Raw genomic sequence first — 11973 nt, 5'->3', positions numbered from 1 at the left:
GGGTGTGTTATAAGAGTTCCTAGACTTCAAATAAATCCCTCTCTCCATTGCTATCGGTCATCTTTCAGGAACAATTGTGGGTCAACAACGGCAGAGAATGTTCTATCCTCCGAAGAGGGGCTGGACGACATACTCTATGCTACACCTGAGGAAGACGGATGGGTCGATATTAGGTCAGCTTGGAATGTTCCTAATCATGACCACAGAATGTGAGCTTTTTACAAATATTTTTATTATTTGATAGAGACAGAGAAATTGTGGGGGGTGTAGAGAAAGACACCTACAGTCATGCTTCACCACTAACAAAGCTTTCCCCCTACAGGTGGGGACCAGGAGCTTGAACCTGGGTCCTTGTGCACTGTAATGTGTGTGCTTAACCAGGTGCGCCACCACCTGGCCCCAGGAAGGAGTGTTTATTCTGCCGGGAGCCAGCCAGACTTCTGTCCACAAACAACTGGGCCCTGAGCACAGTGGCACTTGTCCTTTTATACTGTCAAGTTTCTCCATAGTGAGTCATAACAACAAGCTTAAAGGGTTATCTTATCTTTTTTCTAGAAATTACAACTTGTAGGCGCCACAAGGTAGAGCGCACGTTACAAAGCGCAAGGACCCAGGTTCGAGCTCCCAGTCCCCATCTGCAGGAGGAAAGCTTTGCAAGTGGTAGTGTTGCAGGTGTCTGTTTCACTCCCTCTCTATCTCCCCCTGCCGTCTCTATCCGATAAAGATATAAAAAAAAAAAATTACAACTTGTTTGGGTTATCAGCTACTTCTTGGGAAGAAGTAGCAGATTCTATGGCCATTTTTTTATTACAGCAGGAAATTGAGAGGGAAGGTGCTGGGCTAGCCAGAGGGTGTTTCTTCCCGGGCACATGCTCTCTGGGTTGGAGAGAACTCGGCTGGAGCCTATTACACAACGACTCGGGAGAGGAACCAGGAACTCTGGTGGCTGAGCAGAACACAATGCAATAGACCACAGCTAAGCAATGCAGGGGGCCTGGCATAATGACCAACAGGAAGGAGTGATGGGAGAAGAGAGAGAGAGAAAGAGAGAGAGAGACAACTGCAGCCCTGCTTGCTGCTTGCAAGCTTTTCCCTTGTATGTGAGGGGTGGGGGTGGGGGTGGGGCAGGGGCTTGAACAAGGTCATCGCTCATTGTAAAGTGTGCTCCACCAGGTGTGCCACCACCTGGCCCCTCTGAACTGCATTTTTCAACCAGGAGGTTAACCTTTCTTGAAAATTTTATTACGTTTGCCTCAATACCACTGCTGAATGGCCTCCTTAGACCAAGTTTGTTGTACTAATAGTACTTCCAATTTGAAGGTGAGACAGAAAAGAAACACCACAACACTGCTTCACCAGTGCTGGCCAGTTGCCAAACGGCAAACCCTTACACATTTAGCGTCTGGGGTGGTGATGTACCTGGTTGAGCATATGCACAAAGACCCATGTTCAAGCCCCAGTCCCCACTGGTCTCTAGTGTTTCCCTTGAAACTTCTGTCATATATATCTGTGTGTATCTTTTTACTATTCATTCACTTATTTATTTATTGGATAGAGACAACCAGAAATTGAGAGGGAGAGAAACAGACACCTGTAGTACTGCTTCACCACTCACAAAAGCTTTCCCCCTGCAGATGGAGACAGGGAGCTTGAATCTGGGTCCTTGTGCCCAGCCCCTATATAGGTATATCTTTAAATTTTAAATTTCTAAGTAGGGGCCAGGGCGGTGGCACACCCGGATGAGTGCACGTTAGAATGTGCAAAGACTCTGGTTTTACTCCCCAGTTCCCATCTGCAGGAATTGAACCCTAGACCTTGGCGCCTCAGGTATGAAAAACTCTTTGCGTAACCATCATGCTGGCTCCCAACTCTATGTATTTATTTTGATAGAACGGAGAGAAATTGAGAAAGACCTGCAGCACTGTTGTGAAGCTTCCCACTCACTGCAAGTGGGCTATGGGTCCCTGAACCCTGGTCCCTGTGTATGGAAACCAGTACACCTACAGGTGTGTTAAGCCCCGCCCCCCAGTTCTTTTTTTCTTTCTTCTTTTTTTTTTTTGCCTCCAGGGTTACAGTGCCTGCACCATGAATCCACTGCTCCTGGAGGCCATTTTCCCCCCTTTTGTTGCCCTTGTTGTAGTTATTGTTGTTATTGATGTCATTGTTATTGGATGGGACAGAGAGAAATGGAGAGAGGGGGAGAGAAAGACAGACACCTGCAGACCTGCTTCACCGCCTGTGAAGCGACTCCCCTGCAGGTGGGGAGCGGGGGCTCGAACCGGGATCCTCACGCTGGTCCTTGCGCTTTGCGCCACCTGCGTTTAACCCGCTGCGCTACCACCCGACTCCCCTTTTTTCTTTCTTTTTTTTTTTTTTTTTGATTTTTAAATTTATTTATGAGAAAGGGGAGAGAGAGAAAGAACCAGACATCACGTGGTACATGTGCTGCGGGAGATTGAACTCAGGTCCAATGCTTTACCCACTGCGCTTCCTCCGGGACCACCATCCCCCCTTGATTCTTCCCAACTGAAATGCTTTCTTCCCGCTCGGGGCGGCGGGTGGTTTCGGATAGCAGAGCCGGCCCCAAACAAGCCGGACCTGGGAAGCTGGTCGCCGCCAGGCGCAGACAGACACAGACAGGCGGCACCGAGTAAGACGAAGCCCTCCCCTTCCCGCAGCGCGGGACTCCAGATCCCAGCACCTGGGGCGGCCGCGGGGCAGTGGGGCGGGGCCTGCGGCACGGGGCGGGGCCTGCGGCACGGGGCGGGGCCTCCTGTGGGCGGGGCCTCCTGTGGGCGGGGCCTGCGGCGCTCTCGCATCCGCCCGGGCAGCGCTACTGCGCATGGCACGTTGCGCGCCTCCCGCCCAGCAACCGGCCCGGCGGCGGCGCGGCCATCGGCTCGGGGAGGCGGAGCTGCGGGGCTCGGAGCGGCCGGCTGACTCCAGGACCAGGTACCGCGCTGGCGGGGTGGCCTGCTGCGGGCAGGGGCTGCCGTCCTCGCCGCGGTCCCATCCCGCTTCCCGGGGCGGCGCGGCCTCGATCCCCTCGCAGGCCCCTCAGCCCCGTGAGAGGCTGCAGCCGGAGCTGGCGAGCTCGAGCCTGAGGGGCCCTGTGCCCGCACGGCACCCCGCCCCGGCCCGCCTGCGCACCCCGACAACGCACCCCGCCCCGGCCCGCCTCCGCACCCCGACAACACACCTCGCACCCCGATAACGCACCCGGCACCCCGATAACGCACCCCGCACCCCGCCCCCGGCCCGCCTCCGCACCCCGACAACGCACCCCGCACACCGCCCCCGCCCCGCCTCCACACCCCGACAACACACCCGCACCCCGATAACGCACCCCGCCCCCGGCCCGCCTCCGCACCCCGACAATGCGCCCCGCACCCCGATAACGCACCCTGCACCCCAACAACACACCCCGCCCCCGGCCCGCCTCCGCACCCCGACAACACACCTCGCACCCCGCACCCCGACAACACACCCCGCACCCCGACCCCGGCCCGCCTCCGCACCCCGACAACGCACCCCGCCACCGGCCCGCCTCCGCACCCCAACACACCCCGCACCCCGATAACGCACCCCGCACCCCGCCCCCGACCCGCCTCCGCACCCCGACAACACACCTCGCACCCCGCACCCCATAACACACCCCGCACCCCGCCCCCGGCCCGCCTCCGCACCCCGACAACACACCCCGCACACCGATAACGCACCCCGCCCCCGGCCCGCCTCCGCACCCCGACAACGCACCCCGCGCCCCGACAACGCACCCTGCACCCCGATAACGCACCCCGCACCCCAACAACACACCCCGCCCCCGGCCCACCTCCGCACCCCGCCCCCGGCCCGCCTCCACACCCCGACAACAACGCACCCCGCACCCCGCCCCCGGCCCGCCTCCGCACCCCGACAACAACGCACCCCGCACACCGCCCCCGGCCCGCCTCCGCACCCCGACAACGCACCCCGCGCCCCGACAACGCACCCCGCGCCCCGACAACGCACCCCGCGCCCCGACAACGCACCCTGCACCCCGATAACGCACCCCGCACCCCAACAACACACCCCGCACCCCGCCCCCGGCCCGCCTCCGCACCCCGACAACACACCTCGCACCCCGACAACACACCTCGCACCCCGACAACACACCCCGCACCCCGATAACGCAACCCGCACCCCGCCCCCGGCCCGCCTCCGCACCCCAACAACACACCCCGCACCCCGATAACGCACCCCGACAACACCCCGCACCCCGCCTCCACACCCCACACCTACCCTGCACCCCACCTTCACACCCCGCACCCACCCCGCACCCCTCCGAAAATACCCCGCACCCCGCCGAAAGCACCCCGCACCCTGCTTGTGCAGCAGCCCTCTCTGCACCCGCACCCTGCCCGCCGCCTATCCCCCTCCCCGCCCCGCCCCTTGTCCTATCACGATCCCGCACCCGGGAGACCCCCGCCACACCCGGGCCAGACAGACAGCCGGCAGCCCTGCAGGACAGAGCTCGCCCGGCCTCGGTTTCCGGTGGGCTGAGGCGCCCTGGGCATGGGCGCTGCCTCCCCTCCCATGGGGTGGGCTTTCCCTGCCGCGCTCCTCCTGAAGCTTCCCCCTCACAGGTGCTGCTGGGGGCTCGAACCCGGGTCCCGGGGCCTGTGCGGTGGGCTGCAGGGACACAGCTGCCTCCGCAGATTGGCAGCCTGCCATCGGAGCCTTGCGGCGGGGTCGCATGAGTTCAGCGGAAGAGAGCGGAGGGCTGGAGAGAGCTCAGCAGGTAGGGCGCCGGCCGTGCTGTCAGGCATCCGGGAGACGGGAGACTGGCGCCAGCCCTCAGACTCTCAGGGAAAAGTGGCCTCTGGAGGTGCGAAATGCTCCCCGCTCCCGAGCTTACCAGAAACACCTGAGTCCCAGAGGAATCCGCAGCCCACCGGGTGCCATCTCGCCTGAGGCCGGCAGCGTGGCAGGTGACGGCTGGAGCACGGCTGACTGGCCTGACTGGCGGCGCTTCAGGACTGAGTGCAGTGAGCAGCCTTGGGGTGTGTGTGTGTGTGTGTGTGTGTGTGTTGAGAATTCCTCTGGCAGTGGTTTGTGTGTGTGTGGTAATTCCTCTCACAGTGGTGTGTGTGGTAATTCCTCTGACAGTGGGGTGTGTGTGTGGTGAGAATTCCTCTGACAATGGTGTACGTGTGTGTGTGGTGAGAATTCTGACAGTGGGGTGTGTGTGTGTGTGGTGAGAATTCCTCTGGCAGTGGTGTGTGTGGTGAGATATCCTCTGACAGTGGTGTGTGTGGTAATTCCTCTGACAGTGGGGTGTGTGTGGTGAGAATTCCTCTGACAATGGTGTGTGTGGTGAGAATTCTGACAGTGGGGTGTGTGTGTGTGTGGTGAGAATTCCTCTGGCAGTGGGGTGTGTGTGGTGAGAATTCCTCTGACAATGGTGTGTGGTGAGAATTCTGACAGTGGGGTGTGTGTGTGGTGAGAATTCCTCTGGCAGTGGTGTGTGTGTGGTAATTCCTCTGACAGTGGGGTGTGTGTCTGTGGTGAGAATTCCTCTGACAGTGGTGTGTGTGGTGAGAATTCCTCTGGCAGTGGGGTGTGTGTGTGTGTGTGTGTGGTGAGAATTCCTCTGACAATGGTGTGTTGTTGGTATGCTTCTAAAAACCCCTTCTGTTTCATTTAATCCCCCCTGTTTAACACTATTCTATTTACATAACCACTTCATTCTATTTACATAACCGCTGTTAACAAGCACCACCCTCCCTCCAGGGCATGGGTGGTTCAGTGGTAGAATTCTTGCCTGCTCCGCCCCCTTCTCCTTGTCACACCCTGATTTTCACCAGTCACTTTTCTCTCCACCCTCTCTACGTCACATCCTGTTTACACCCTACTTGGCAAGTATATTATTTTAGTTTTAGTTTTAGTTTAGCTTAGCTTGGTATAGATTGCGCTGTGTCCTGCATGAATAAAGAGATACTGTGTACAACCCAGCTATGAGTCCCGGGTTGTCTGTTACCCGCCGGTGAAGCCAGCCCGGCAAAAACAACATATGGCACCTACAACGTGGGACCGGACCTGCACAACTCCCAGATAAGTTAAGACTTTGCCTACCTATGCACTATGGTCTTCTCTTCTGCTTACGAAGAGGTTTGCCAAAGCCTCTACTGTTTCATCATGAGACAGTTACTCTGTCTCTGGAACATTTTGCTCTGGGCCACACTTTGTTTCCCTGACCGGGAACTTTGGTTTCTTGTGACCCTAATCATAGAGCTTGGGAGATGCACTGAGATTTCTCCTTGGATTTTCTGGATTCCCTCGCCCATGTTTCCTGAAGAAAATGACTACATTTTGCTCCGGGCCACAATTTGGTTCTTTATGACCATGATCGTAGACCTTGGGATATGCTCGGAGATTTCCCCTGGGACTTTCTGGACTTCTTCTCGCATGTTTCCCATGGAGGACTACTCTAATTTGAGGAGCGTTCTCCAGTACCCTGGCAGTCCCCAAGAATGGAGACACGTGGTTAGTTCTACTCTCCTGATTGGATTCTTTCTTCGATGGGAAGACACTTTTAAAAATGGGTGCCTGAAGCAATCCAGCAGGAACAGTCAGAAGCACCCCAAATGGAATTTCGAGGAGCTTTTTGGACTAGGACGCCCTCCGGGGACTCTTGATGCTACATGGTGAGATCTGTTTCGTAAGACAGTGATCTGAATGACTGAATTTTTGTTTGACATTGACTTAAAAAAAAATGCTGGACGCAGCCATGATTTCTAGAGACATCCAGAAACAATCCAAAAAATTGTTTTTTCCCTCCTTTGATTTCTTTTTTATGTCTTGGCATAAATCTGAAACGTTTAATCCTGAAACAGTATGAGTTATGGGTGGGGCAGATAGTGCAATGATTATGTTAATTATTCTCATGCCTGAGGCTTCTAACTGTGGTTCTTCTGTTTACCTTTCCACATTTTATTGAGTTCAAACTGTTTAAACAACCTTAAAATCATACTAGAAAGGACTTCCAATTATAATGGAGTTATCAATTATAGTAAACTTCTAATCTGCTACAAGTTTGTTTGACAAGTAAGTGAATTTCAGCTGTCAAGTCTTCACATGAAAAAGCATCTACTCAAATGGAATTCCTGGAAATCCATTTGGACCTCTGTTCTCTGACATCGCCCACAAGATGGAATGACTACAACACACCCCCAGAAACCAATGATGTGACCTGGCACGACCTGAAGAAACAGATTCACAGACTCCAAAGATCACTCTCTACAGAAAAGCAGAATTCTGGTGGCCGACATTCCCCATCGAGACAGACATGCAGCATTTCATCCCTTGGCATTTTCTTCTGTGGTCAGCTACTTTGGACTGACACCTCCATCGGACTTACTGGTACACGCTGCTGTGTTTCTCAAAGACTAACTTCATCCAATTGCCTTGAGACTTTATAGACCATGTCCTCTCACCTGCAGGCTCTGTTCCCAGAGGTAGAAAACTCTCCCTCTTTATTAGGTTATGCCCAAAGAGGCAGGAAACGCCCTTTGAGGCAAGAAATGCCTTTCACCTGCTAGGCCTTGCCCTTTGAGGCAAGAAATGTTCCCCTTGGCATCACATTGGTTATTGCTGTTCGCCTATTTTGTTTTCCATGTCTTATGCCTGTTCTTTTGAAAATGCCTGTATGATATATGTTTCTGTTCACCCCTACACTGCTATTCCCCTGACAGAGATGAAGCCTTTTACAGACATTGACCCAGTTATATATGGCCATTAAGTAAGAGGAAGATGTTGGGGAATTGTGAGGATATGGTTGAGCTTGGAAGGGCTTGAGCCTGAGGGGTGTGTCAATCCTGTTAGTCTCTCTCTCCACGGAGAGGTTGAGCAAGGAGGGACAGTAGAACCCCAAAAGGTGTGCCTCTTATCAGTCTCCCTGCCTCACAAAGTGCCCTGCAATCCCAACACTATGGTCATTAGTTAAAAAGAAAGGGAGAATTGTTGGTATGCTTCTAAAAACCCGTTCTGTTTCATTAGTTTAATCCCCCCTGCTTAACACTATTCTATTTACATAACCACTTCGTTCTATTTACATAACCGCTGTTAACAAGCACCATCCCCCCTCCAGGGCATTGGTGATTCAGTGGTAGAATTCTTGCCTGCTCCGCCCCCTCTCCTTGTCACACCCTGATTTTCACCAGTCACTTTTCTTTCCACCCTCTCTGCGTCGCATCCTGTTCCCACCCTACTGGGCTAGTATATTATTTTAGTTTTTAGTTTTAGTTTAGCTTAGCTTGGTATAGATTGCGCTGCGTCCTGCATGAATAAAGAGATACTGCGTACAACCCAGCCATGAGTCCCTGGTCGTCTGTTACCCGCCCATGAAGCCAGCCCAGCGAAAACAACAGTGTGTGTGTGTGTGTGTGTGTGTGTGTGTGTGTGTGGTGAGAATTCCTCTGACAGTGGTGTGTGTGTGTGTGTGTGTGTGTGGTGAGAATTCCTCTGGCAGTGGTGTGTGTGTGTGTGTAGTGAGAATTCCTCTGACAGTGGTGTGTGTGTGTGTGTGGTGAGAATTCCTCTGGCAGTGGTGTGTGTGTGGTGAGATATCCTCTGACTGTGTGTGTGTGTGTGTGTGTGTGTGGTGAGAATTCCTCTGACAATGGTTGTGTGTGTGTGTAGTGAGAATTCCTCTGGCAGTGGGGTGTGTGTGTGGTGAGATATCCTCTGACAGTGGTGTGTGTGTGTGTGTGTGTGTGGTGAGATATCCTCTGGCAGTGGTGTGTGTGTGTTGAGAATTCCTCTGGCAGTGGTATGTGTGTGTGTGTGTGTGGTGAGAATTCCTCTGGCAGTGGTGTGTGTGTGTGTGTGTGTGTGGTGAGAATTCCTCTGGCAGTGGTGTGTGTGTGTGGTGAGAATTCCTCTAGCAGTGGTGTGTGTGTGTTGAGAATTCCTCTGACAGTGTTGTGTGTGTGTGGTGAGAATTACTCGCAGTGGTGTGTGGGTGGTGGTAATTCCTCTGACGGTGTGTGTGTGTGTTTGTGTGTGGTGAGAATTCCTCTGACAGTGTGTGTGAGTGTGTGTGTGTGTGTGTGTGTGGTGAGAATTCCTCTGACAATGGCTGTGTGTGTGTGTGTGTGGTGAGAATTCCTCTGGCAGTGGGGTGTGTGTGGTGAGATATCCTCTGGCAGTGGGGTGTGTGTGTGGTGAGATATCCTCTAGCAGTGTGTGTGTGTGGTGAGAATTCCTCTGGCAGTGTATGTGTGTGTGGTGAGAATTCCTCTGACAGTGGTGTGTATGTGTGTGTGTGGTGAGAATTCCTCTGACAGTGGTGTGTATGTGTGTGTGTGGTGAGAATTCCTCTGACAGTGTGTGTGAGTGTGTGTGTGGTGAGAATTCCTCTGACAATGGTTGTGTGTGTGTGGTGAGAATTCCTCTGGCAGTGGGGTGTGTGTGGTGAGATATCCTCTGACAGTGGTGTGTGTGTGTGTGTGTGTGTGTGTGTGTGTGTGTGTGTGTGGTGAGAATTCCTCTGACAATGGTGTGTGTGTGTGGTGAGATATCCTCTAGCAGTGTGTGTGTGTGGTGAGAATTCCTCTGGCAGTGTGTGTGGTGAGAATTCCTCTGGCAGTGGTGTGTGTGTGTATTGAGAATTCCTCTGACAGTGATGTGTGTGTGTGTGTGTGTGTGTGGTGAGAATTACTCTGGCAGTGGTGTGTGTGTGTGTGGTGAGATTTCCTCTCGCAGTGGTGTGTGTGTGTGTGTGGTGGTGAGATTTCCTCTGGCAGTGGTGTGTGTGTGTGTGTGTGTGTGTGTGTGTGTGTGTGTGTGGTGGTGAGAATTCCTCTGGCAGTGGGAGCGCCTGCAGTTCGCACAGTGCGGGCCAGATGGTGGCAGCCAAGTAACAGCGTCCGAGGGAGCTTTCCGTGCCCGTGAGACTTGGGCCCCAGTCGCGTTCAGTTGATTGACCGTGTTGTTAGGACTGTCCCGTTGTTACTAGTAACTGTTGTTAATCTCTTACTGTGTCTTAACTCCAGTCAGCTTCTGTGATTTGAGGGTATGTATGTACATCGCAGAAAACACTAGGGTCTGTACCATCCTCTTGTTGTAGGATCCACGGGGACTCTTGGAACAGACCCCCTCAGATACAGGGGTCTGCTGTGTTGTGAGCTGATCTCTGAAGCACTGACCACCAGACCCCAGACATAGTAAGTTCCCCATGAACACTTGCTGCTGCTTTCTTGGACAGAGACGGTGGTACTCGGGTGTCTTGAATACGCAGTGCCTGGGAGCAGAAAGGGAGTGAACTGTGCCTGCTCTAGAGGAATTGCCACCTGTTGGATAGTATGCCAGCTCCCCCTGGCTTCTGCTTAACCATATGCCTATATAGGGATAGATTTAATCCCATTCAAAGCTTTGGTCTATTTACATAAATCACTTTTACATTTACATAAAGCACCACACTCCCTCCAGGGCATTGGTGGTTCAGTGATAGGATTCTTGCCTGCTCTGCCCCCTCCTTGTCACACTCTGATTTTCACCAGTCACTTTTCTCTCCACCCTCTCTTTGTCACATCCTGTTTCCACCCTACTTGGCAAGTATATATAAAGACAGCATTGTGAGTTTTACAGTACTTGAGTTTAGCTTAGCTCGTCTTAGATTGTGCTGCGTCCTGCATGAATAAAGAGATACTGCCTACAGCTCAACCATGAGTCCCTGGTCGTCTGTTACCCGCCCGTGAAGCCAGCCCGGTGAAAACAATAGCCACCCAGAGGCAGAGACTGATACATAGGCCTTTTAGGAATGTGATAGTAGCGAGTCAGGCAGGGGTGCAGCGGGTTAAGCCCATGTGGCGCAAGGACCGGCGTAAGGATCCCAGTTCGAGCCCCCGGCTCCCCCCTGCAGGAGAGAAGCTTCACAGGCGGTGAAGCAGGTCTGCAGGTGTCTGTCTTTCTCTCCCCCTCTCTGTCTTCCCCTCCTCTCTCCATTTCTCTCTGTCCTATCGTACAACGACTACAACAATTTTTAAATGTGGTAGTTGCAGGGACTGGGTGGTGGTGCACTTGGTTGAGTGAACGTTAGGTGCTCAAGGACCCAGGTTCAAGCCCCTGGTCCCCACCTGCAGGGGGAAAGGTTCACAAGTGGTGAAGCAGGGCTGCCAGTGTCTCTCTCTACCACCCCCCTTCCCTCTTGATTTTTGGCTGTCCCTATCCAATGAATAAATAAAAATAATAAAATAATTAAAAAGAAAAGAATGTGGAAGTTGTAACAATTAGATATATTGATTTAGGTTGGGAGAATTGGGGGCAGGGCAGGGAGCACAGAATACCTCAGGTCAGGGCAGGGGTAGATAGCATAATGGATATGCACATAGACTCTGATGCCTGAGGCTTCAAAGTCCCAGGTTCAATCCCTGTACCACCATAAGCTAGAGCTGAGCAGTGCTCTCATTAAAAGAAATTAATTAAAAAAACATTTCATTAATAAAAACACAATAAAATAAAACTAAATCAAATGATATCCTTCTTCTAATACAATTCTTCAATGGTGTCCCCTCAGGTAAATGGTGAGAGATAAGTTAACCAGGTTGGGGCAAAGAATGTGACCGAGGGGGAAAAGCAGGATCTTTCCGTTCCTTCCTTCCTTTTTTATTTGATTATTTATTTTTTCCCTTTTGTTGCCCTTGTTGTCTTTTTATTGTTGTTGTTGTTTCTGATGTCGCCATTGTTGGATAGGACAGAGAGAAATGGAGAGAGGAGGGGAAGACAGAGAGGGGGAGAGAAAGACAGACACCTGCAGACCTGCTTCACCGCCTGTGAAGTGACTCCCCTGCAGGTGGGGAGCTGGGGGCTCGAACCGGGATCCTTACGCCGGTCCTTGTGCTTTGTGCCACCTGTGCTTAACCCGCTGCACTACCGCCCGACTCCCCTTCCTTTCTTTTTTCTTTATTTTCTTTCCTTCCTTCTTCTTTTTTT

General features: G+C 53.0%; 1 protein-coding gene and 1 long non-coding RNA gene across 5 annotated transcripts in view; one reads left to right on the top strand and one right to left on the bottom strand.

Annotated features, from left to right (window-relative positions):
• Positions 1 to 3022: 3022 nt before the first annotated feature.
• The window catches only part of MAP3K3 (mitogen-activated protein kinase kinase kinase 3), a 121530-nt gene continuing 112579 nt past the window's right edge, over positions 3023 to 11973 (bottom strand). For all 4 annotated transcript variants that reach the window (XR_009552887.1, XM_060202541.1, XM_060202540.1 and 1 more), the window contains exon 17: positions 3023 to 3036. The gene's annotated coding sequence lies outside the window, so the exon portion shown is untranslated. The remainder of the gene's footprint in view (positions 3037 to 11973) is intronic.
• LOC132541689 (uncharacterized) lies at positions 8852 to 9603 on the top strand. The gene is made up of 4 exons (XR_009552787.1): positions 8852 to 8861; positions 8992 to 9164; positions 9327 to 9540; positions 9571 to 9603. It is a non-coding gene; the product is annotated as an uncharacterized LOC132541689 (long non-coding RNA).

This window comes from Erinaceus europaeus, chromosome 12 (assembly GCF_950295315.1).
Source record: "Erinaceus europaeus chromosome 12, mEriEur2.1, whole genome shotgun sequence".
NCBI lineage: Eukaryota > Metazoa > Chordata > Mammalia > Eulipotyphla > Erinaceidae > Erinaceus > Erinaceus europaeus.
Note: the sequence above shows the minus strand (reverse complement) of the source record. Positions and strands in the feature narration are given on the sequence as shown.